At 38.2% G+C, this 24,166-nt stretch overlaps 1 long non-coding RNA gene across 1 annotated transcript; it reads left to right on the top strand.

Annotated features, from left to right (window-relative positions):
* The first annotated feature begins 20,282 nt into the window (after positions 1-20,282).
* On the top strand, positions 20,283-20,653 carry LOC133743596 (uncharacterized). The gene is made up of 3 exons (XR_009863159.1): positions 20,283-20,385; positions 20,476-20,539; positions 20,638-20,653. It is a non-coding gene; the product is annotated as an uncharacterized LOC133743596 (long non-coding RNA).
* The last annotated feature ends 3,513 nt before the right edge of the window (positions 20,654-24,166 follow it).

Genomic DNA, 24,166 nt, shown 5'->3' with positions numbered 1-24,166 from the left:
CAAAATTTGGGAAAACTTCCTTCATGAAAGTTGTTGAGCTCGTCGATACGAGTTCGTGGACATGTGGAACGCAATATTTGGAGTTCTTATGAATAAGTTATGAATTTTTGAAAATTGGGAATTTTCTATAAATAGGAAATTTCTGATTTTTATTTTCATTTAAGGACAAAAAAATATTCTTGTTGCGGAAAAGCCCCCAGAACCTCCGTTCTCTCTCTTCCTTCGACCTTCAGAACCCTCGGGTTCCGACCGACCCGACCCGGCCAAACGATGGTCCTCCAGCCTCCTCTGGCCCCGGACCCGGCCTTCCCCGAGCTCGCCGTCGCACGCACAGCCTCCCTCTGGTGTCGCCTTGCTCCGCCGCTGCTCCAAAAACTGGATCGAAGCCACCCAGAAGCAACATTCGGACCCGGCCGGAAAACCATTTTTCCGGCGTTGCATGGGCCGATCGTCCCCATTTTCGTGATCTCCTCCTCCCCCTGATCATCCCCATATAGGCCTTGCTTGACGATTTGGAGTGTGGAGTGAAAGATCACGAGTTGAAGATTTCGACGTCCCTGATTCAATCTGGAATCTGATCAGACGCACGAGATTAATCCAACTTCAACGCTTGATCTAGGACGATCTAGGCCGAACCAGGCTTAGCTCCAGGTATGAAAGTCGACCACCCTTTCATTTTGAACCAGTTTGTAGTTGGTCACTTTGCCATCTGAGGTGGTTGACCGGCGTTGACCGCCGCGTTGACCGCCCACTGACCACCGCTTGTGGCGGCGCATCAGACCATATTTCGAGTTTTCATTATCTAGGTGATGATCTATGCATCCATACGAGCGTTTTGATATATAACATGGTCATGTTAGAAAAAGTTGATAAATAGTGGATTTTCGTTTTGACGTTACTATTTAACGTTTTTACGTTTATCTTCGGTTTACGATCTGTGAAGATCTGACCATCGGTTTTGCTTCAATTTTGGATATGTTGATCGTATGACTGTCCCGGTGACTTTGTGAGGTCACGGGCGAAGATCCGACCGTTGGATCTTCGTATAATTGAGAAATAGTGATTCGGAAGGCGATTCGTGAGAATCTGACCGTCGGATTTTCATATAATTTTATGGAGATGTTTGTTAGAGTGATTCAAGAAGATCGGAGTCTTCGTGATAATTTTGGAGGATGATCCTAAAGGCGATCCGTGAGGATCCGACCGTTGGATCATCATTAAATTCAGATCCGACCGTTGGATCATCGTATGATTTCGATCTGACCGTTGGATCATCATTAAAATTAGAATCCGACCGTGGGTTTCCGTATATGTGTGCTTTTGAGTTGTTGGCTAAGTTAAGATCATTATTGGATTAGGTGATCGATGGATTTATTTGGCGGACGATTCGTGAGATTGTTAATGGAGCTGTTAAGAAGACGCAGCTGGATTAGAGGTGAGTAAACCTCACGTGGTTCATATTACGAACCCAATATATTTAATTGCTTTATTTTGCAATCATATGAACTATTGTTGGTGTATTAGACATTCCTGTGTGAATGTCTGTATATATATTATTACGTGAAATAATATGTATTGTTGGAGTTGTGTTGAGTTTATTGTTGAGAAACAATATATTGTGAGAGGTATTGAGTTTATTGTTGAGAAACAATATATTGTGAGAGGTGTTGAGTTTTATTGTTGAGAAACAATAAATTGTTGTGATCTGTGGAGATCACTAGGTCACGAGGTGACCATGGCATCTATTAGTGAATCACGCTCTCGTACCGGGCTGGTGGTTATTAATAGTATTAAATCGTAATCACGTCTGTGGCCGGACGAGTGGTTACGTTCAGTTAGAGCTCTAGTCTGTCTGCCAAATGTGGAGTGACCTTATGAGTGAAATTGAGAGTAACTCATAAGTGTCAATATATATATGGTAACCTTATGAGGGAAATTGAAAGTAACTCATAAGGGTCTATATATATATATGAGTCTGTCTACCAAATGTTGGGAAATCTTATGAGCGAATTTGAGAGTAACTCATAAGTGTCTATATATATATATGAGAGTGAGGGATCTTATGAGCTAAATTGAGAGTAACTCATAAGTGTCTACATATATATATGAGAGTGAGTGATCTTATGAGCTAAATTGAGAGTAACTCATAAGTGTCTATATATATATATGAGAGTGAGAAAGTAACGTGGGTTTGTGGTAGTCTTGAAATCTAATAAATCAACAGTTCTTTCTTGTTTACTCATACTGGCTGTAAAAAGCTTACCGGGTTTTGTGTTGTTGCAACTCCCGGTACACTATTCAAATTGTGTAGCGGGTAATCCTACAGGACAGGAGAACCAGGACGGTGATCGTGCGGTTAGAGCAATTGTTAGAGTTTTACAACAATTGTAAGTTGTGAGGTGTGTTATGCTCATTTGAGCTTTATAATATATTGTGAGAGTGAATTGTAATAATGAACTCGAAGTTTCGAGATTTGGTTTTTTGTAATTGTAATTATTCAGGTTTCGGATTTGAATTTATCATTCAAAATCCGGGGCGTGACAGTAAGGCAACAAACAACTTGCATATTTCATCAATAAACGCATTTTGTGAAGAATTATTAAAGTCCTCAAGAAATGACTAAGTGCACAAATGGACCTAAACCATAAGCTCGACTGCGTACCTGACTCCACTAACCAAAGACTGCCCATCTCAAGGATCAAGTAAGGACTTAAAACTGGTTGCAATGGGGCTAAGCTAGGGTTTTTGAAATGAAGATTAAGGATACAAAAATCCTAAGGACCTAGCAGAGCATATATGGACCACCTTATGTCACCATTTTTGTGGGCCAATTATCATTGTTTTGAACCCAACCTTCACTCTAACCAACATGGAAACGGACAAAGGCCTAATTTTCAACTTTGAGCCTTCTACAAATATGAAAGTCCAAAACCACACTTCAACAATTTCCCAAGAGTTTTCTTTTCAATTTTTCTTCTCTTTTGCCACTTTTCTTTCTTTCTTTCTTTTTCATTTTCATTTTCTTTCAATTTTTTTTTATGGCAAAATTTTTTTTTCTCTTCTTTTTTTTTCTTGGATTTTCCCCACCCCACACTTGTCTTTCATCGTCACCCCTACACATTATGTCATGCTCTACTAAGTCCCTAGGACAAGGGTAGAGATATCCTGTACTAAGCTCATGGTAGGGTAGTGAGGGTGATGAAACAAAGGTTTTAAACGTAGGCTCAAAGGGGTTCACTCTAAGGAGTCCCACGACGGGCACAATTGGGGACACATGCTTGTTTGGCTATGGTGGTTACCCTAATGCCTTCTATCCTATCCAGGATCAGTGCATATTATGGCATACAAGTTTTGACAGTCACAACAGCCGAGTTCTAGTACTCTCTAGTCCATTAAAATCTATGGCACATGATCATTGGATTTTCAAAGAATGATGAGGTTTTGCAAATACAGCCACGAAATTCTAGAATTATCAATTAAGCACTCGAAAAGAAAGTATTTTAGCTCAAAAGCTCACTTAGGGTCAAATGAATCAGACTTAATCCTAGCATGCTTAATGAACCAAGTTACAATCCTATCTCAAATCTTCATACAAGTATCACAACGTCGATTAACCACAGAATTCAATTAAGTCCTATTTCGATTGTGAAAACCTTCAGCCATGAATTCAGAGACATGTTCATCCTAGACGTTAGGAGCATCCTAAGACTCAAACAAACAAAAAGACTATAAAACCAACAAAATAATTATTATTATTATTTTTTTTTTTTAAACTGAAAAAATTCTGAAAATAAAGGTGTAAACCCACCCCATACTTAGAATCTACATTGTCCTCAATGTAGGCAAAAAAAAAAAAATAATAATAATAAAATATGGTATATAGACCCTAAATATGGGAAGGGTAAAATAAACAAACAAACAAACAAAGACACAAGTACAATTCAACCTAAGCAAGTGAAGTGATAGAAATGTCAAACTCTCGTTGATGGCTCCTCCACAGCTTCTGTTGAAATGGGTTGCCTCCCATGCAGCGCTTAATATTTATAGTCCTTCAGCCGGGACTCTTCTCCTTGTTCACACGTCATGGGGTGCCTCCTGGAGGGGTATCTCTTCCAATGTGTGCCCCACGAAGGACTCATAGTAGGGCTTGAGACGATGCCCATTTACCTTGAACTCCTTCCCCGTCTTCTCACTCTTGATCTCTACAGCACCATGAGCAAACACATTTGTAACTATAAATGGGCCAACCCAACGAGAACGAAGTTTACCAGGGAATAGCTTAAGTCTGGAATGGAATAACAGAACTTTCTGGCCCACTTGGAAGCTTTTTCCGCGGATCATTTTGTCATGGTAGGCCTTTGTCTTCTCCTTGTAGATCCATGAAGCATCGTAGGCCTCATTCCTTATCTCCTCAAGCTCATTTAGCTGTAGCTTCCTATGTAGGCCCGCTTCATCATAATCCATGTTGAACTTCTGGACAGCCCACCAAGCCTTGTGCTCTAGCTCCACTGGAAGGTGGCATGCCTTTCCGTAGGCCAACCTAAAGGGAGACATCCCAATAGGCGTCTTGTAGGCTGTTTTGTAGGCCCACAATGCATCATCTAATCTCTGGCTCCAATCCTTCCTTGTTGGGCCCACTGTCTTTTCGAGTATCCTCTTGATCTCCCTGTTGGACACCTCTGCTTGGCCACTGGTCTGAGGGTGGTAGGGCGTGGACACCTTATGGGTTACCCCATACTTCTTCAGCAAAGCCTCGATTGTCCGGTTGCAAAAATGAGAACCTCCATCACTGATCAGCACACGTGGCACACCAAACCTGGAAAATATGTTAGTTTTCAAGAAACCTGCAACCACTTTTGAATCGTTAGTCCTGGTGGCTTTTGCTTCCACCCACTTTGATACATAGTCCACAGCCAATAGTATATATAAACAGCCATTAGACGAAGGAAATGGGCCCATAAAGTCAATGCCCCAAACATCGAAAATTTCTACAGTTATTATTGGGCTCATGGGCATTTGATCTTTTGGGCCAAGATTACCAGTCCGTTGGCATCTATCACAAGAAATACAAAACAAGTTTGCATCCTTGAAGATAGTGGGCCAATAAAATCCACAGTCTAAGACCTTCAAGGCCGTTCTACGAGGCCCAAAGTGGCCTCCACAAGCCTCACTATGGCAAAATGACAGAATTGACCTATGCTCAGACTCTGGGACACATCTCCTAATGACTTGGTCACTACAATGTTTCCATAAATAGGGCTCATCCCAAATAAAGTGCCTAGCCATTTTCTTCAATTTATCCTTACTAGCTTTGGAAAGTGTGTCAGGAAATGTCCTAGTGACTAAATAGTTAACTATATCCGCATACCAGGGCACACTAACCTCTATCCCAAAGAGCTGCTCATCTGGGAAAGTTTCCTGTAGGGGCTGGATGTCCTCCTCATGTACTATCCTGCTCAAATGGTCCGCCACCACATTCTCGCTTCCCTTCTTGTCCTTGATCGCTAGGTCAAACTCCTGCAGCAGCAAGATCCATCTAATCAATCTGGGCTTGGCCTCCTTCTTGATCATCAGATATCTCAAGGCTGCATGGTCAGAGTAAACAATTACTTTAGAGTGCAATAAATAAGAACGAAACTTATCTAAAGCAAAGACTACAGCCAAGAGTTCTTTTTCAGTGGTGGAGTAGTTGAGCTGGGCGTCGTTGAGGGTCCGAGAAGCATAGTAAATAGCATAGGGCTTCTTATCCTTCCTCTGGCCCAACACAGCTCCAACAGCATAGTCTGATGCATCACACATAAGCTCGAAGGGTAGACTCCAATCCGGTGGGCACATGATGGGGGCCGTGGTCAACAACTCCTTGAGCTTTTCAAACGCCTTCTTGCAATCCTCATTGAACACAAAGGGCACGTCCTTTTGCAATAGGGCACACATAGGTCTCGCCACCTTGGAGAAGTCTTTGATGAACCGCCTGTAAAATCCTGCATGGCCAAGAAAAGAGCGTACCTCCCTCACAGTTGTGGGGGAGGGTAAGTGACGTACAAGATCAACCTTAGCCTTATCTACCTCAATGCCCCTAGCAGATATTATGTGTCCTAACACTATCCCTTGTGTCACCATGAAGTGACACTTCTCCCAATTCAGCACAAGGTTAGTTTCTACACACCTCTCAAGTATCAATCCTAGATTCTCTAAACAAGTATCAAAATCTTTACCGAAGACACTAAAGTCATCCATAAAGACTTCAATAATATTTTCAATGTATTCTGAGAAAATGGAAAGCATACATCTTTGGAAAGTACCTGGTGCGTTGCATAAGCCGAAGGGCATGCGCCTATAAGCAAAGGTCCCAAAGGGGCACGTGAAGGTCGTCTTCTCCTGATCCTCGTGGGCTATGCAGATCTGGTTGTACCCACTATATCCGTCCAAGAAGCAATAGTAGGAATGGCCCGCTAAGCGCTCCAACATCTGGTCAATAAAAGGCAAGGGCATATGATCCTTCCTCGTTGTGGCATTCAGCTTCCGGTAGTCGATACATACCCTATGACCAGTCACTAATCTCTGGGGCACTAGCTCATTATCCTCGTTCTGTACCACTGTCACCCCAGACTTCTTGGGCACCACTTGCACTGGAGAGACCCACTTACTATCAGAAATGGGGTAGATCACCCCACAATCTAGCAACTTGATCACCTCGTCTTGGACCACCTTCATCATGGGCGGATGTAGACGCCTTTGGGCTTCTCTTGTGGGCTTGGCGCCATCTTCTAACAGGATCCGGTGGACACACGTGGTTGGGCTGATCCCCTTGATATCTGCTAGAGTCCAACCAATGGCAGTCTTGTGCTTCTTCAACACGTCCACCAACTTCCTTTCTTGCTCTACCTCCAGCGTTGACGATATGATCACTGGGAGGGTCTCCTTTTCTCCTAGGTACGCGTACTTCAAATGCTCAGGGAGTACCTTCAATTCCAACTTGGGTGCCTGAACAATAGAGCGTAGCATTTTATTAGTAGAAACCGGAATTGACAAATAGGAAATTGACCTCTTTATAGGCTGAGCCTCCAGTGAGGCCACAGTCTTGATCACTCTAGGCTCCTCAACGTCCCACTCAACCTTGGGGATAGGTTCCCCATTTGCATCATATCCGACAACCTCCTCTAGGGTCAGAGCCAATTCATCCTCAACCATTACTTCAGAGAAAACCTGCGCGAGTGAATCAACTACATCAATAGCAAAGCAAGGTTTCAAGTCAGAAACAGGGTACCTCATGGCTTCAAGAATGTTGAAGCGTATAACATCACCATCAAACTCCATGGTGAGAGTCCCTTTGTACACGTCGATCTTCGTTCTTGCAGTCCTCATAAAGGGACGCCCTAAAAGTAATGGAGTGGTATTTAGGGGTGATTCCTCCATGTCCAATACGTAGAAATCTGCAGGGAATATCAGATGGTTTACCTGCACAAGAACATCCTCAACATACCCTTGAGGGTATTTGTTAGACCTATCAGCAAGTTGAATGACAACATTATCCCTTTTAAGAGGGCCTAGACCTAGGGACACATACAAATTATAAGGCATAACATTTATGGATGCCCCTAAGTCTAACATCACATTTTCAAACCTGGTGTCACCAATGATACAGGGAACAGAAAAACTCCCTGGGTCCTTCAACTTTGGGGGTAGTTTCCTCTGGATAACGGCTGATACCGTCTCGCTCATTTTCACCACCTCCTTCAATCTTGTCTGCCTCCTTGTGGTGCAAAGCTCCTTCAAGAACTTGGCGTATTTAGGCACTTGTTTGATGCACTCAATCAGGGGCATATTCACTTGAACCTTCTTGAAGATTTCCAAGATCTCTTGATCAGATTTATCTTTCTTCGTCTTGGCAAACCTGCTTGGGAAAGGTATAGAAACAACTGGGTTAGTCTTAATTAAACCACTAGAGTTAGGAATTGTACCTTTGGGTGCCTCAGCTTGGGGCACGTTAACTTCCACCCTTGATGTAGCTAGGTCCTTCTCAACATCCTCCTTAGACACCTCCACAACGTCTTCTTCTTCATTATGGGCCGCTTGGATCTTCTTGTGGGCTCTGGGAGGGTCAACTAGTACGCGTCCACTCCTAGTGATGATGGCTTGGGCGTGCTCATTCCTTGGGTTAGGCACTGTGTTGCTCGGTAGCTTCCCTGTTTCAGCAATTCGACCCATGAAATCCACCACTTGGCCCATTTGATTCTTGAGCTCTGCAATATCCTTTGAATGGGTCGCCTGTCCTACAACCAAAGCTTGAGTAGCCGTGTTAAGTTGTTGTTGCCCCGCAGCAAGGGACTTCAACAGTTCATCATAATTAGGGGCACTCAAAGTATTAGAAACAGGAGGTGGAGGGACAGAATTGGGAATACCAAAAGTTTGAGGTACCTGAGGCCTCAAAAACAAACCTGGTGGGCGCTGAGAATTCTGACCTGGGCCTTGAGGTGGTCTCAAGGTGTTATCATTGTTGGCCCAACGAAAGTTGGGGTGATCTCTGAGCCCAGGATTGTACGTATTGGAGTAAGGGTTGTACCTCGGGCCGCCTTGACCTCCATGATACCCTAGGGCGTTAACAGATTCCCATCCTTCTGGAGAGGCAAGCTGGGGACATTTATCAGTGGGGTGCCCTTGAGTCGAGCACATCCCACACACTTGAGCCATTGCTCCTCCTCCATTACCGTTTAAGACTTGAGACAGCAGAGTAGACATCTTGTTGACCTTGTCTTCAAGAGCAGAGTTAGTGGACACCTCATGTACCCTCCGTTGAGTGGAAAGCACCCCCTCATATTGCTGATAGTTTAGTGCACGATTAGTAAGTAGCTCCCTTGCATCAGCAGGTGTCTTATCCATAAAGGACCCTCCAGCAGCAGCATCTAACAGACCACGCTCATTAGCGGTGAGTCCTTCATAAAAATAGGTAAGGAGGGACCCCTCACTCATCCCATGGTTAGGGCATGATGCTACAAGGCTCTTAAACCTGTCCCAATAATTGCAGAAATTCTCCTCATGTCCTTGCGTGATTCCACTAATCTGCTTCCTCAAAACAGTGACCTTTGAGGCAGGAAAGTACTTCGTAAGGAACTCGCCCTTCATCCTATCCCAAGTGTTGATAGTCCCAGCAGGCAGCTCAAATAGCCAAGTCTTGGCCTTGTCCTCCAAAGTAAAGGGGAATGCCTTCATCTTCAAGATATTGATATCAGCTCCTTTAGGGCACATACTCCCACAGACAAACTCGAACTCCTTGAGATGCTTATTGGTGTCTTCACTACTCATCCCATGAAACTTGGGTAGGTGATGCAGAAACCCACTCTTTAACTCAAAATCATCATTAAGCCCCTCTCCTGGTTCTGGATAGGCAATGCATAAGGGCGCAGCACCCCCACCTGTAGGATTAGACAGTTGCCTAATAGTCTCAGCCATTGGTGCTTGTACTTGCTCAACACGGGCGTGCTCTTCCTCTTCTTCCTCTTCTGTATTCGCAACGTCCTCTTCAGTGACCTCCTCTTCCTCCTCTTCAAAGACTTGTTCTTCTCCTTCTTCAGAATGGTCAGGTTTGTTGATCTCCTCGGTTGATCTAGTTGAGGAGTTATAACCTGAATAGTTAGAGTCCTGAGAATCCCTCCTTTCTAGAAGAGGGCGGTCTGAAAAAGTGAGTTCTGCCCTTTGCTTAGCACGTTCCAATTTCTCAAAGAGCTCCTTAGTCTTATCAGAGACAGTGGACATTCATGGACCTTTAAGACCAAATCAAGTGTTAGTAACATATACAAGGTTCGAAATACAAACATTATGTCTTTCCTACTTTCTAAGTTACTTTTACATTTACATACTTAGGTACTGGAACAGAGGACCTCGTTTGTGCAATGGGACTATAGAACAGCTACCCTCGACAAGGTCATGTTTAATCCAATATACCTTAAGCATGTCACATAACATTTTTTATTTTTTTTTATCTTTTTTTTTTTTTAAGTTTAAGTTTGTTATAAACTTAGTTAATATCTCAATTGATTTCAAGTTGTAAGTCGAGCCCAATAGAAACCACTACTATTGGTGAGATACGATATAGGGATAGTCGCCTAGACATAAGTCTCTTTCCTTTGTTTCAGAAGGCCGGATGGCCAGATTAAGAGTTAAGTGAGAGGGAGGACTCATTTTGGTGATACTACGGAGGCTACTCCCTCATTGAGGTTTACGCCCCTTTCGGCTACTCCCACATAGTGGTTTACGCTCATTCTATAGTATCTCTGAGATCCAATTGAACCCATCACCCAGGGTCCCAACCTAAGACACCATCCGTATTCGCCCCTTACTCAGCTGGGAAATTAACTTATGTGTTAGACCGTTCTCCAAGTGCTAATAAAGGCCGCCCTCAACCTCAAGAGACCTTAGCAAGGTACTAATGAAGGGTTTAGGCCAATATTAACAAAAGGGCCCTTGTCTACTCATACGATTTTACACACTGACAACAATTAAGTATTTAACTAAATTCATGACAACATACAATTTACAACAATTAAGTATATTAATCTAAGTGAAACACATACAATTTACAACATGCTTAAAAAAGAAAAAAAAAAAAAAAAAAAAAAAAACTCATTCTACAATTTACAACATGCTTAAAAACTTCTACAAATTGTACAACAATTATAAAAGACATGCTTAATTTCGTAACACTCATAAAACTTAAACTAAATCACAATTATAGCTTGGCCAAACATAAATTGCAATTTGTCACCATTCCACAAGTGTAGAACAAAAATTGAGCATGCAGTCTATATACAACAAAATCGATGACACTTTAAACATTGGAGATTTTAACAATCCCCGGCAACGGCGCCAAAAATTGATGCGGCTAAAATAGCCTCACAATTTAACCCTGCAAAAATGTAGTTGTCAGTATAGGATAAGCAGGGATCGTTCAGTCCGGGGATTGTAGGGTACACCTACACAAAAAGGTCAATTAACAAATAAAAGAATAAAATGGGGTTTTTGAGATTTGGTTCCTAATCTATTTAAAATAAAAACAAAACAAATAAAACTATATACAATGATCGACTTCCCTAACCTAGACCAATACCACTCAGAAATTACTAAGTGTAAAAACAGAAAATCCATTTCAACATGCTACAAAAATGTGCCCATCTTAAACGCTTAGATAAGAGCCCAAATGAAAAGCCTCAGCGGATCAATCCATTTATCTGATTCGTTCTAATGTAGGTTTGGATCGGAAAAGTCCTTACCAAGCCTAATACTACTAATTTTCGAAAACACTCAGCGTAATTCTCTTAACTAGTAGTATTATCTAACCCTCGAATCAACTCACACGTGCAAATTAACCATTACTCATAGAATTTAACACGTAATTTCCAGAATCGTTTAATCATTAAAGCATGATTTTTACCACTTTTTAGAACTAATTGCTACTTGTTTAACTCAGCGCCTTAACAAATAACAATTACCCTTGGCAAATTAAGCAAACACACAAGAATACTCAGCGTGATTCTAGCATGCAAACTTATGAACCTAACTCTGAAAATTACCTAAACACATAAAAGGGCACAAGATTGTAACATGCATCATAAAAGAATTCTCGAAATTAACTCAATAATAAATTGAAAATCTCAAAAATATTAATAAAAATATTCTGAAAATTTCATGTCTCCAATTACACAACTCGCAAATCCGAACACACAAAACCGAAACAAAAATTGTGAGTAGAGTCATAGTTACACTTTGAAGCTTTCCTCAGCGGCTTGGCAACAAGGTGATGAACTCGTCTCTGCTATGGTGGTGGAGCGTCCTTGACTCAGCGCCTAAGAACTTCGTAGATTGATGGATGGATGGTGGTCACGGTCTTGTAGGTGATGGAAGTTTAAGGAGTGAATTGGGCAGAGTCTTGGAATAGTTTTTGGCCAGGAAGTGATAGAAATTCTGTTCTGGACGTTGCCTATTTATAGGGGAGCATTGGTTGGCTTTTGTCGATCATACCCTTCATCATTGGACGGATGGGATTGCATCATAATTCCTTTAATTTTCCAACTGAAAACGTCTCCTTTATGGCCTTAACTCCTCTCATAATGGGGTCTTTTAACAGCTGAAACGTCTTTCTCCTTTATTTATTTTCCAGCTGAAACGTCTTTCTCCTTTATTTCCCTTCTTCATTGCTTGGTCAAACGTCTTAAATTTCCTACAAAAAGGTGGAGAATATCAGATTTTTTTAAGAGAAAATAAAGGGAATTAATGTAAAGACCGCAAAAACGTCGACGGTAAGGAATCCTGATCCCGTTAGGATTTTTTTCATAAATTTTCCATTTTGCGCCTATTTTACGCCAAACACTGTACAAGACTCTTAAACTGACTCGATGACTCAAAACACGAAACTTAAGGGAGAAACAAGTCTAAAATGGGGCATATACTCAATAATATCGTCGCACTTTATGCTCCTATCAAACCACTTATACACTTATAACTCCCTAAGGGGAGCTTAACCACAGTTTATCTACTTTCTAAAATTTTTACATTAGTTGATATAGGTCATAGCCACGAGAATGTGAGAGCTGACAGATCGAAAAAAGAAGTTGCGAGTGAGCAGTTATGAGCATATTAGTTCTATGTGGTATTTAGGGTTTAGGGTTGACCTAGTAGATCGAGACCCAAACAGCTTCGAAAATAGCTGAAATTTTGACCATAATTATATCTTCTTGTCATGGTGACATCCAACGGCCGATTTTGATAAAGTTTATTTCCTCCACATTGTTCCTCATGGAAGATATATTTTTCAATACAACTAACAAGTTATACTGCATTAGTAGGCATATAAGGATTTCGTGCGATCTAAACAATCGAAACTGGAAATCGATAAATTTGACATTACCCGTCTATTTATAGCGTATTAATAGGTATTGTGTAAAAAAATTAACCTGATCCGCGATCAGTTAGATGTCAAATAAAGCGGTCAACCACTTATACACTTATAACTCCCTAAGGGTAGCTTAACCACGAGTAGATAAACTTTCTGAAATTTTTACATTAGTTGATAGAGGTCATAGCCACGAGAGTGTGAGAGCTGACAGATCGAAAAAAGAAGTTGCGAGTGAGCGGTTATGAACATATTAGTTTTAGGTGATATTTAGGGTTTAGGGTTGACCTAGTAGATCGAAACCCAAACAACTTTGAAAATAGCTGAAATTTTAACCATAATCATATATTTTTATCATGATAACATCCAACGGTCGATTTCGATGAAGTCTATTTCCTCCACACAGTTCCTCATAGAAGGTGTACTATTTGATACAACTAATAAACAAGTTGAACCATATTAGTAGACATATAAAGATTTTGTGTGATCTAAATAATCGAAATTGAAAATCGATAAATTTGACATTACCTATCTATTTATAGCATATTAATGCGTATTTTGTAAAAAAATTAACCCGATCCGCCGTCATTTCGACATTATATAAAATGGTCAACCATTTATACGCTTCTCCTTCCCTAAGGGAAGCTGAACCACGGGGAGATAAACTTTCTGAAATTTTTACATTAGTTGATATAGGTCATAGCCATGAGAATGTGAGAGCTGACAGATCGAAAAAAGAAGCTGCGAGTGAGCGGTTATGAGCATATTAGTTCTATGTGGTATTTAGGGTTTAGGGTTGACCTAGTAGATCGAGACCCAAACAACGATGAAACTAGCTGAAATTTTGACCATAATCATATATTCTTATCATGATAACATCCAACGGTCGATTTTGATGAAGTGTATTTCCTCCACATTGTTACTCATGGAAGGTGTACTATTTAATACAACTAATAAACAAAAGTTGGACCATATTGGTAAACATATAAGGATTTTGTGCTATCTAAATAATTGAAATTGGAAATCGATAAATTTGACATTACCCATCTATTTATAGCATATTAATGGGTATTTTGTAAAAAAATTAACTCTATCCGTCGTCATTTCGACATTAAATAAAGCGGGCAACCCTTTATTCTACTTCCCCATGGGGAGCTGAATCATGAGGATATAAACTTCCCAAAATTTTGACATGAGCTGATATAGCTCACACCCACGAGAGTGTGAGAGCTGACATATCGAAAAAATAAGCTGCGAATGAGCGGTTATGAGCATATTAGTTTTATGTAGTATTTAGGGTTTATGGTTGACCTAGTAGATCGAGACCCAAACAACTATGAAAATAACTGAAATTTTGACCATAATCATATATTTTTATCATGATAACATCCAACGGTTGATTTTGATAAAGTCTATTTCCTACACATTGTTGCTCATGGAATGTAATACTTTTCATTACAACTAATAAACTAGTTATACAACATTAGTAGACATATAAGAATTTTGTGCGATCCAAAAAATCAAAATTGAAAAATTGATAAATTTGACATTACCCATCTATTTATAGCATATTAATATGTACTGTGTAAAAAAATTAATCCGATCCGCCGTCATTTCGACATGAAATAAACCGGTCAACTCTTTAAAAGCTTCTACTTCCCTAAGGGGAGCCGACCCTTGAGGAGATGAAATTCCCGAAATTTTTACATTAGTTGATATAGCTCCTACCCACGAGAGCGTGAGAGCTGACAGATCGAAAAATAAGTTACGAGTGAGCGGTTATGAACATATTAGTTTTACGTGGTATTTAGGGTTTAAGGTTGACCTAGTAGATCGAGACCCAAAGGACGACGGTAATAGCTGAAATTTTGACTATAACAAGTTTTTCTTATCATGATAACATCCAACGGTCGATTTTGATAAAATCTATCTCCTCCACCTTGTTGTTTATGAAAGGTATAGTTTTTTATATAACTAATAAAGAAGTTAGACCACATTAGTAGGCATATAAGAATTTTGTGTGATAAAAAAAATTGAAATTAAAAATCGATAAATTTAACATTAGCAATGTGTTTATCACGTAGTCTTAGATACTATATAAAAATTAACCCGGTTTGCCGTCGTCTTGATAGTTGTCAAGATGGTCAACCCTATATATGCATATATGCCTTCAATTTGTGATCTTGATGATAAACTACGCGATGCACAGAGTCCGTGAGAATTTTTGGAGAATTTTTCAGACACCCGAACTATTTATTACAATTTATTACAATTTGTAATTGAAAATCGACAAATTTAACATTACACATCTATTTATAGCATATTCATAGGTACTATGTAAAAAAATTAACCCGATCCGTCGTCACTTCGACATTAAATAAAGCGGTCAACCATTTATACACTTATAACTCCCTAAGGGAAGCTTAACCACGAGTAGATAAACTTTCTGAAATTCTTACATTAGTTAATATAGCTCATAGCCACGAGAGTGTAAGAGCTGACAGATCGAAAAAATAAGTTGCGAGTGAGCGGTTATGAGCATACTAGTTTTATGTGGTATTTAGAGTTTAGGGTTGACCTAATAGATCGAGACCCAAACAACAACAAAAATAGCTGAAATTTTGACTATAACCATTTATTCTTATCATGATAACATCCAACGGTCGGTTTTGATAAATTGTATTTCCTCCACATTGTTCCTCATAGAAGGTATATTTTTTCAATACAACTAATAAACAAGGTTAAGCCGCATTAGTAGGCATATAAAGATTTCGTGCGATCTAAACAATCGAAAATGGAAATCGATAAATTTGACATTACACATCTATTTATAGAGTATTAATAGGTGTTGTGTAAAAAAATTAATCCGATCCGCAATCATTTCGACATTAAATAAACCGGTCAATCCTTTAAACACTTCTACTTCCCTAAGGGGAGCTGAACCACGAGGAGATAAAATTTCTAAATTTTTTACATTGATTGATATAGCTCATACCCACGAGAGTGTGAGAACTGACAGATCGACAAAATAAGTTGCGAGTGAGCGGTTATGAACATATTAGTTTTATGTGGTATTTAGGGTTTAAGGTTGACCTAGTAGATCGAGACCCAAAGGATGACGATAATAGCTGAAATTTTGACTATAACAAGTTTTTCTTATCATGATAACATCCAACGGTCGATTTTGATAAAATCTATCTCCTCCACCTTATTGTTTATGAAAGGTATAGTTTTTTATATAACTAATAAAGAAGTTAGACCACATTGGTAGGCATATAAGAATTTTGTGTGATAAAAAAAATTGAAATTAAAAATCGATAAATTTAACATTAGCAATGTGTTTACCACGTAGTCTTAGATACTATATAAAAATTAACCCGGTTTGCCGTCGTTTTGATAGTTGTCAAGATGGTCAACCCTATATATGCATATATGCCTTCAATTTGTGATCTTGATGATAAACTACACGATGCACAGAGTCCGTGAGAATTTTTGGAGAATTTTTCAGACACCCGAACTATTTATTACAATTTTCTAAATGTTTCGGAAGTTTAAAAATTATTTTAAAGAAAAAGAAAATCCATGCGGTGCAATCTAAGCCGTATGTTGTCCACTGCTTGATCAGGCCCCAAATTAAAATAAATGGAGATTATATATAAGGGGCTCATATCAGATCAATGCATCTTCTAATAAAAAAAACAAAAAAAAAAAGATCAGATCAATGCATCGGACTCCCGACCCGGTCCCCGCGACCCGACGACCTGAGCCGGCGACCTGTCTGGAAATCCTCCGTCCGGCCACTTCACGGTGTCGCACCTGTGCCGTTCGATTCATCTCATTGTCGCCGACCTTCCTCTGGTACTGGTTTGTCCCGAGGAGGAGAATTGAAGGCCGAAAGCTTCGGCATCTCCGGTGGTTCTTCAGCTATTTTCGGCGAATCCGGCGACTGTTAGGGATGCATGAGGCAAGTAACTTCTTCTACTCATCATGCTATAAACGTTGGTATACTAGTTTTTCGAATTCGGTTTAGTTTTGGTCTTTTGGAAGACTTGGTATTTCTGGGTTTTATGACTACCGCGGGTTATTGCTCAGGAGATGGTTCTGGTCTTTGCTAGTTCATAATTCGTGTTCTAGAACCTGACAATCAGCCTCGGAGCTTCAGTTTTTTCGTTTCGTATTTGCAACTCTTCGTCTTTTACCACATTTGTTCGTTTCGTTTCGTTATTCTTCTTCTTCTTCGGTTTCCGATCCCTAATCCGCGGCTCTGCTTCGATTTCACTGGGAGGTTGTGATCCGAATTTGCGGAAATGGGGTTGATCTCGGGGATTCTGATGGGGATGGTGTTCGGAATTGAGTTGATTGCCGGCTGGCGTCACCTGATGGCGTACCGGAGTACCAAGCGAGTCGCTAAGGCAGTTGAAGAAAATTTGTGGGGACAACTTTCCGATGAGTTACCCAAGCAATTAGATGTCAGTAACCCTTCACTTACGGTCAATGGATAGTTTTCAGAGGAAACAGAAAGAGTCAAAGAGAGATAGCAGAGATGAAAGAAGAAGAGACGATGAGAACGAGGCCAAGTTTATATCATGGCTACCGGGGAACAGGCTAAGCCCTTCCCACCTACATTTGCTCTTATCAAATTTACACGTGCTGCTCACGTGGCTGGGCCCAAACAACCCGAGCACTCCAAACTCGGAGCATGGAAGACGTTCTCAGACATATATGATATAAACAAGTCATATACAAGTAGTTCTTTTTTGGCTTTAGTGTGTAAGTAGTACTGTAATGGGCTAATGACAGTCATGCTAGCATCAGTGTCACATGTTACAAGCTTATTATGACAACGAAAGGATATACTAATTTGATCACATATAATCATTTACATTAGATTTGAGTATATAATTAAACATTCTAATCCAGTCTTGTCAAAAGTCTATAAACCTCTACAACAGATCAAAGATTGAATTTCTTCTTTTTTTGGGTACAACTTTCCTTTCGTTTTGAGGAAGATGGGAAAAACCCAGATGAGCATGATATCAAAAAACATTGAAGGTTAAAGTTATTTGCAGAGGCAAAATTAATAGGAAAAAAAATTCTAAAATGATGCAGGACAAGTCTGGTTATTCATAACATTAATTATTTGGGAATGCACAAATGATGCTCCTTCTTATCCAGGTATTGGAATAGAGAGTTTCTATTGAGACCTCCAAATCTGCTCACTTAACCTCACTCTATTATGAATTATTAAATGACATATATAACCTACTATAAAATGACTATTAGGAACAATAATTATACCAAAAAAATGGTTATATTTATTTTCTCTAGACTTTCCAATTCAATAATATTAGATTGCATTCTTTTTTTCCCTATCTATTTTCATTTTCCAATTTCACTACATACTCAATAAAGCATTCATATATATATATATATATATATATATATATATATATATATATATATTTATTAAGAAATAAAACTATGATTAAGATAAAAATGTATGATATGCATATTGAACGCATATTGGTCAGGGAGAACAAAATAAATTCTATTATGCCCTAAATCTAAATCTATCCCATTATATTTGTAAAAAGAAGAAGAAAAAAAAAAAGAGCTAGCAAATAAAAATAAATAAAAAATATTTAAATAATTAATCATGAGGTACAAAAAATAGAGAAACATTACGAAAAAATGATTAATCTTTTTTTTTTTTTTTTGCACAGCTAAAAAAGAAAAAGTAAATAAAAAGAATCACATAATAGTTCAAGTTATTTTATTTTTATTAATTTTTAAAACTCAATACCTTGTGTTTGATTTTTTTTTTATTGGATAAGAGATTTATGTTGTCTGATTAAGGAATGAAGATGTAATTAAGATTTATAGAGTAATTAAATCATTGAAATGACTAAGTTTTTTATTATAAAGATCTTAGTTTGTTTGTAAATTAATTATAGGGAAAATTACTGGTCCCCCCTTTAACTTTTGGTGCGTCGACAGTTCAGTCCCTGTTATTCCAATTTTAACAGATAACTCCCCAAACATTCAAATTTCACACAATTTGATCCAAAATTACCATTTTACCCCTCACTTATTTTTTTTTGTTTTTTTATTCTTCTCTCTCTCTCTTTTATACATATGTATATATATATATATGTGTGTGTGTGTGTGTGTGTGTATTTTATTCTTCTCTCTCTTTATATATATATATATATATGTGTGTGTGTGTGTGTGTGTGTGTGTGTGTGTGTGAGTATATATGTATGTATATGTGTGTGTGTGTATATTTTTATTCTTCTCTCTCTCTTTTTATATATATTTATATGTATATATGTGTGTGTGTACATATACATATGCAGATATATACATACACATATGCATATATATATATATATATATATATATATATATATATATATGTATATATATATATCTAATGTGTTTATGTATTTGGTAAGTCTATATACTATGTTTATGTTTCATATTATAAAAAAAATTCACAACTTTTATATATCTAATGTGTGTATATCTATATATATATATATATGTATGTATATGTATATGTAGATATATAAATATATGTATAATTTTATACATATACGTATATGTAGATATATAAATATATGTATAATTTTATACATATGTGTGTGTATATATATAATGTATATGTGTGTGTGTGTGTGTGTATATATATATATATATATATGTATGTATGTATGTATGTATATGTAGATATATGTATATATATGTGTGTGTGTGTGTGTGTGTGTGTGTATATTAGATATATAAAAAAAATAAGTGAGGGGTAAAATGGTAATTTTGGATCAAATTGTGTGAAATTTGAATGTTTGGGGAGTTATCTGTTAAAATTGGAATAATAGGGACTGAACTGTCGACGCACCAAAAGTTAAAGGGGGGACCAGTAATTTCCCCTTAATTATATGAGCGAGGTTATTTGAGGAACTTTAGTGAGGTTTAATGAATAAATTTAATATTTGAAAATTTGATAGGAGGTGTAAAAAACATAGAGGTCAAGTGAGTAAATTTGGAGGTTCCAATAGAAAAATCATTGGAATAATGAGCATAGTTTGACTTGGTGCTCGGACCAATGTATGTGGTAGAAATGGCTTTCTAAAAGGTTTTGCTTTTGTGTAGGTGTGGATCATGTTAGGGGAGACATGTTTAAAAGAGTCCCACAAGGAGATGCTATATTCATAAAGGTAGCCTTTGTATTGCTTATATATTTTGGCTGTGTATGAAACATCAAGCCTGGAAAGGTTTGAACTTTACAAGTGATTTGTTTGCTAAAATGGGTTTGAGTTATACCTGAAACTGTAATTTTACATGAACAAAGTTTGCTCAATAGACTAACTCTGGTCCTTTTCATTTTGCGGTTAATTTTGCCCTTTGTGGTTCACAAACTTCCTTGTGCGAAGCGAAGTGGCTTTTGGATTCCAGTGATTCAAGTTTTCGCCAGCTTCAACCTTGTGTTGTCAATTGTGGTACATTACTATAGATTTTGATGTTCACTGTTTATTTATAATATCCTTCATAACTTAGCCACCACTGAAGCAAATGCATGTTTTATGCAGATGTCTGTCAATTTCCTGAAATTTGAAAAGAGACATTGGTGACAGTCTTGCTACATTTTGGCAGGTTGTTCACAGCTTTTGTCTTTGAAGTAGCTCTTGCAGTTTCTCATTTGGGAATGTTTCGTTGTTTTGTGCACTACTTGAAGTATATTTTGCTTGCAGTCTGGATTGAAGCTCCACGTGGCTTTGGTTTACTACTGAGCTGTCACACATATCACAGGCCTTACAACTATATTACATTTTTGTCAAGTAAGGAATCATTTTATACTCGAGAAGTATTTGATCAGATCATTATGCTGGTGTATCTCTATATGTTCAATTCTGAAAATCAATTCATAAAGATATTTAGGTTGCATTTTATTGGATCAATGTGGTTAACTTGTTTGCGATCAATATTTCAGGAGGTGTGTCTGCCACCAATCAGATATGCTGGTACAGTATCTATTCTGCAACCAAAAACTTGGCATGCGGAACAAGGATCAAACCTCCCAGCTGCTTGTGTTTCTTTAACCCTGCACTAAGTGGGATGTAGAACTAATTTGATTGTTAGTTATGCCTAGGGTTAAGTTTATGCTTGATAGAGTTGAACAACTCTTTATTGAAATTATGAGTTATGTTCGATACTAATGTATGATTAGCGACAATCAACATGCGGTTTAATAAATTGTGGTTCCAATGTCCACCACAAGATAAAGCTCCTCAAGCATCTCTACTAATGCAAGGCACCAGATAATGAGCCACTAGTTATGAGACCAATTTGCAGAGCTGACAAGGTCATACTATGATACTCCACTTAATGTGGCTGACTTTAGGGAAATTGTAGCACAGGCTGTGGCACCAATATCATAGCCTTATACTAGTCCTTCAAGAGCTGGGAATAAAAATGGGAGTATTGCGAGAAGAAAAGAATAGTTTTGTGAATTTTTATGCACCCCATGAAGAAGAGCCTCCTTTGCACCACCAATGTCACCTGAACCTGAAAGCTTTTTCACCTGTGGGAGAGAAGAAGAGGACATATGTTGATGATTTTGTTCTCAGATAGATGGAGCAATTTTACTGTGTCTGATGGAGAAGATCAGAGTCGGATCTTCCAAAAGTTTTAGATGAGCAAAGCCATCCTGGAAAGACTGTCGAGTATGTAGTAAAAAAGTAGTAGTCATCATAAACTCATATGCTATTGCTTACCCTTATCAGGTAAACTGAGCACTCCTATAATCAGTCCTTCTCATACATCTTTATGGGTGGTGTGTTTGATGCTCTCACAAAAAGATCAACAAAGTAACCCTTATCACTGCCAAAGAAAGTTCTTAACAAAGCCAAGTGATAGATCAATCACCAGAAGCATCTACAACCCAGTAGGGGTTGTATTGCCACCAACCTAAATAAGTGATCCAACAAGTGAAAATGCAGTCACAAATAAGACTTGTAGAAGAAGTGCAAATCTCATTCCGATCAGAAACAACAATATAACAACAAAAACGAAGTTGCAACAAGCCTAGGTGCAGGCAGAACAGGGTGGGGTGTGGTCAGGATAGGGGCCTAGGATCATATTATAAACTAGCTTATAACCGAAATATGTCTCCGTTTTGTAAAGAGAAACAATTTATCAGATTCTTATCAAAGACAATGATCAGCCATAAGATGCATGAGTTAATATGCTCGAATGAGGACAGAGACAAACTACGGCAATTCGTAATGACAATACTTTAACCAAAAAATGCCCCTCTTACATCTTATCGCTGAAGTCTTCAAGGAGGTTCATGAGCTTCTTCGCAAGCTGCTGCCTCCAATACTCTAGAGCAACAGTTACCGCTGTTATGTGACCATGCCACGACTCACCTTGGTGACCTTGCCCGTCAACCTTTCCCATAACTGCAATAATTACAATAGAAACACAAAGCTATTTACATATCTTCAGATAAACACACATACAGATGTAAAAAATATTTAAAATCAATTAGCAATATCCATCAGTATTCTTCCATAACATGTTTAACTCTATTTTACTCAACACCTCATGAGCCTTTCTAAAATGGTAATACCTAGGGCTGTCACTCGGTCGGTTCGAATCGGTTATAGGTATTACCAACTTCAAAACCAAAGCTTTCAGTTTCAAAATTGAGCTACCAATTACCAACCAATATATATATATATATATATATATATATATATATATATATATATATATATAATTATAGACTTCAAGAATCTTTTATATATTTTTCATTTTTCTTCGCCCATGTTATATAATGGGTTCTGTAGTTCAGTTGGTAGGCATCGTAGTGGCCTTTTTTTATGAGGCATCTCACCCAGGTTCAATTCTCAGCTTGTTCAATTCATTTTGCTTTTTTTATTTATTTATTCTATTTTATTTTTTCTGGTTTACTTTGGCCTTCTTTTATTTTTCTGGTTTCTTTTGGTATAATCACCTTTAGTTCCTTTTTTTTTTTTTATTGTTACTAATGTATATGAGTTTAATTTATTTTGCCCCTCATAATTTAAGAAAACAATATACATGTAACAAAATATTATATGAAAATCAAATTTTATTATTGAATAAAACAAATTTGGTTATTGATCAAACACCATTCATGAGGCCACATTTTAATTATTCTCCTCAGACCTCTAAAATGTCAGGACCGGCCTTGAAGCAGACATTAGTACTGGAATCATATTTAACAAAGGTTAATTGGATATTATGAACCGGGCATTGTTTACTGTCCATTGCTATCTCTCATGCGGTTTTGTAACACCATACTTCATGGCCATGATTCATATATGGCACAGCAGCCCTATGAATGTATATTAAGGGGTATTCGATTGAGGGAACGACCTTCACTTTTGGGCGATCCGGCGATGAGAACCCTACTTTTCCTTTTAGATAGGTGTTGTTTAGAGAACATAGGCTTTCTTGAATAAGTGAGCATGGGTACCGTAAAATGATCGGACCTAATCTATGTATCGCTGTGGTTTTACCACAAACTCTTTATTTGCCAAGAGATGATAGAGGAGGGAGGATATGTAATGGTCATTTCTGGCCTGAGTAATATTAATATATCGACATGATATTCTTCAAAAAAAAAAAATATATATATATATGAAGTAGAGAAAAAGTGAGTTTATTTAACAAAATTAAATTACTTTTATATGAATTTTCCGATCAATTTTTTTAGATCTAAAACCCTGACTTGAATACATTGAATACCTGCTAACCAGAAAAACAAAATAAACAGCATTACTGAAAAAACCCTTCTCCATACAATTACAAACTAATTTATGAGTTAGGAATTTACATCGAAAGAAAATGTAGCTAAATATATTCCAAAAGGTGAGAAGGGTCGATATTATAATTTTTTTTTTTTTTGATCGGGTTAGTTGTTAGTAACTCACACACCCATGCAGTGGTATCCCAGCGCCAGGACACCTGCACCGACATTGCGGCGAAAGTCTGGCAAAACCAGACGACTAATCCACTGCACCGCAGCCGCACGAACCCAAAGGGTCCCTCAAATCTGCTGGCCACAGGATGGAGCTGGGATTAGAACGCTAGACCTGGGGTTCCAGACTAGGCCATTCGACCAACACACCATACCACGTGATTTCGATATTATAATTTTGAATATTACTATTCTCCTTCGTACTGTACACACAACATTTGTTTTAAGTCGTTATAGCCTTATAGGTGATTTAT

This window comes from Rosa rugosa, chromosome 4 (assembly GCF_958449725.1).
Source record: "Rosa rugosa chromosome 4, drRosRugo1.1, whole genome shotgun sequence".
Classification (NCBI taxonomy): Eukaryota; Viridiplantae; Streptophyta; class Magnoliopsida; order Rosales; family Rosaceae; genus Rosa; species Rosa rugosa.
Note: the sequence above shows the minus strand (reverse complement) of the source record. Positions and strands in the feature narration are given on the sequence as shown.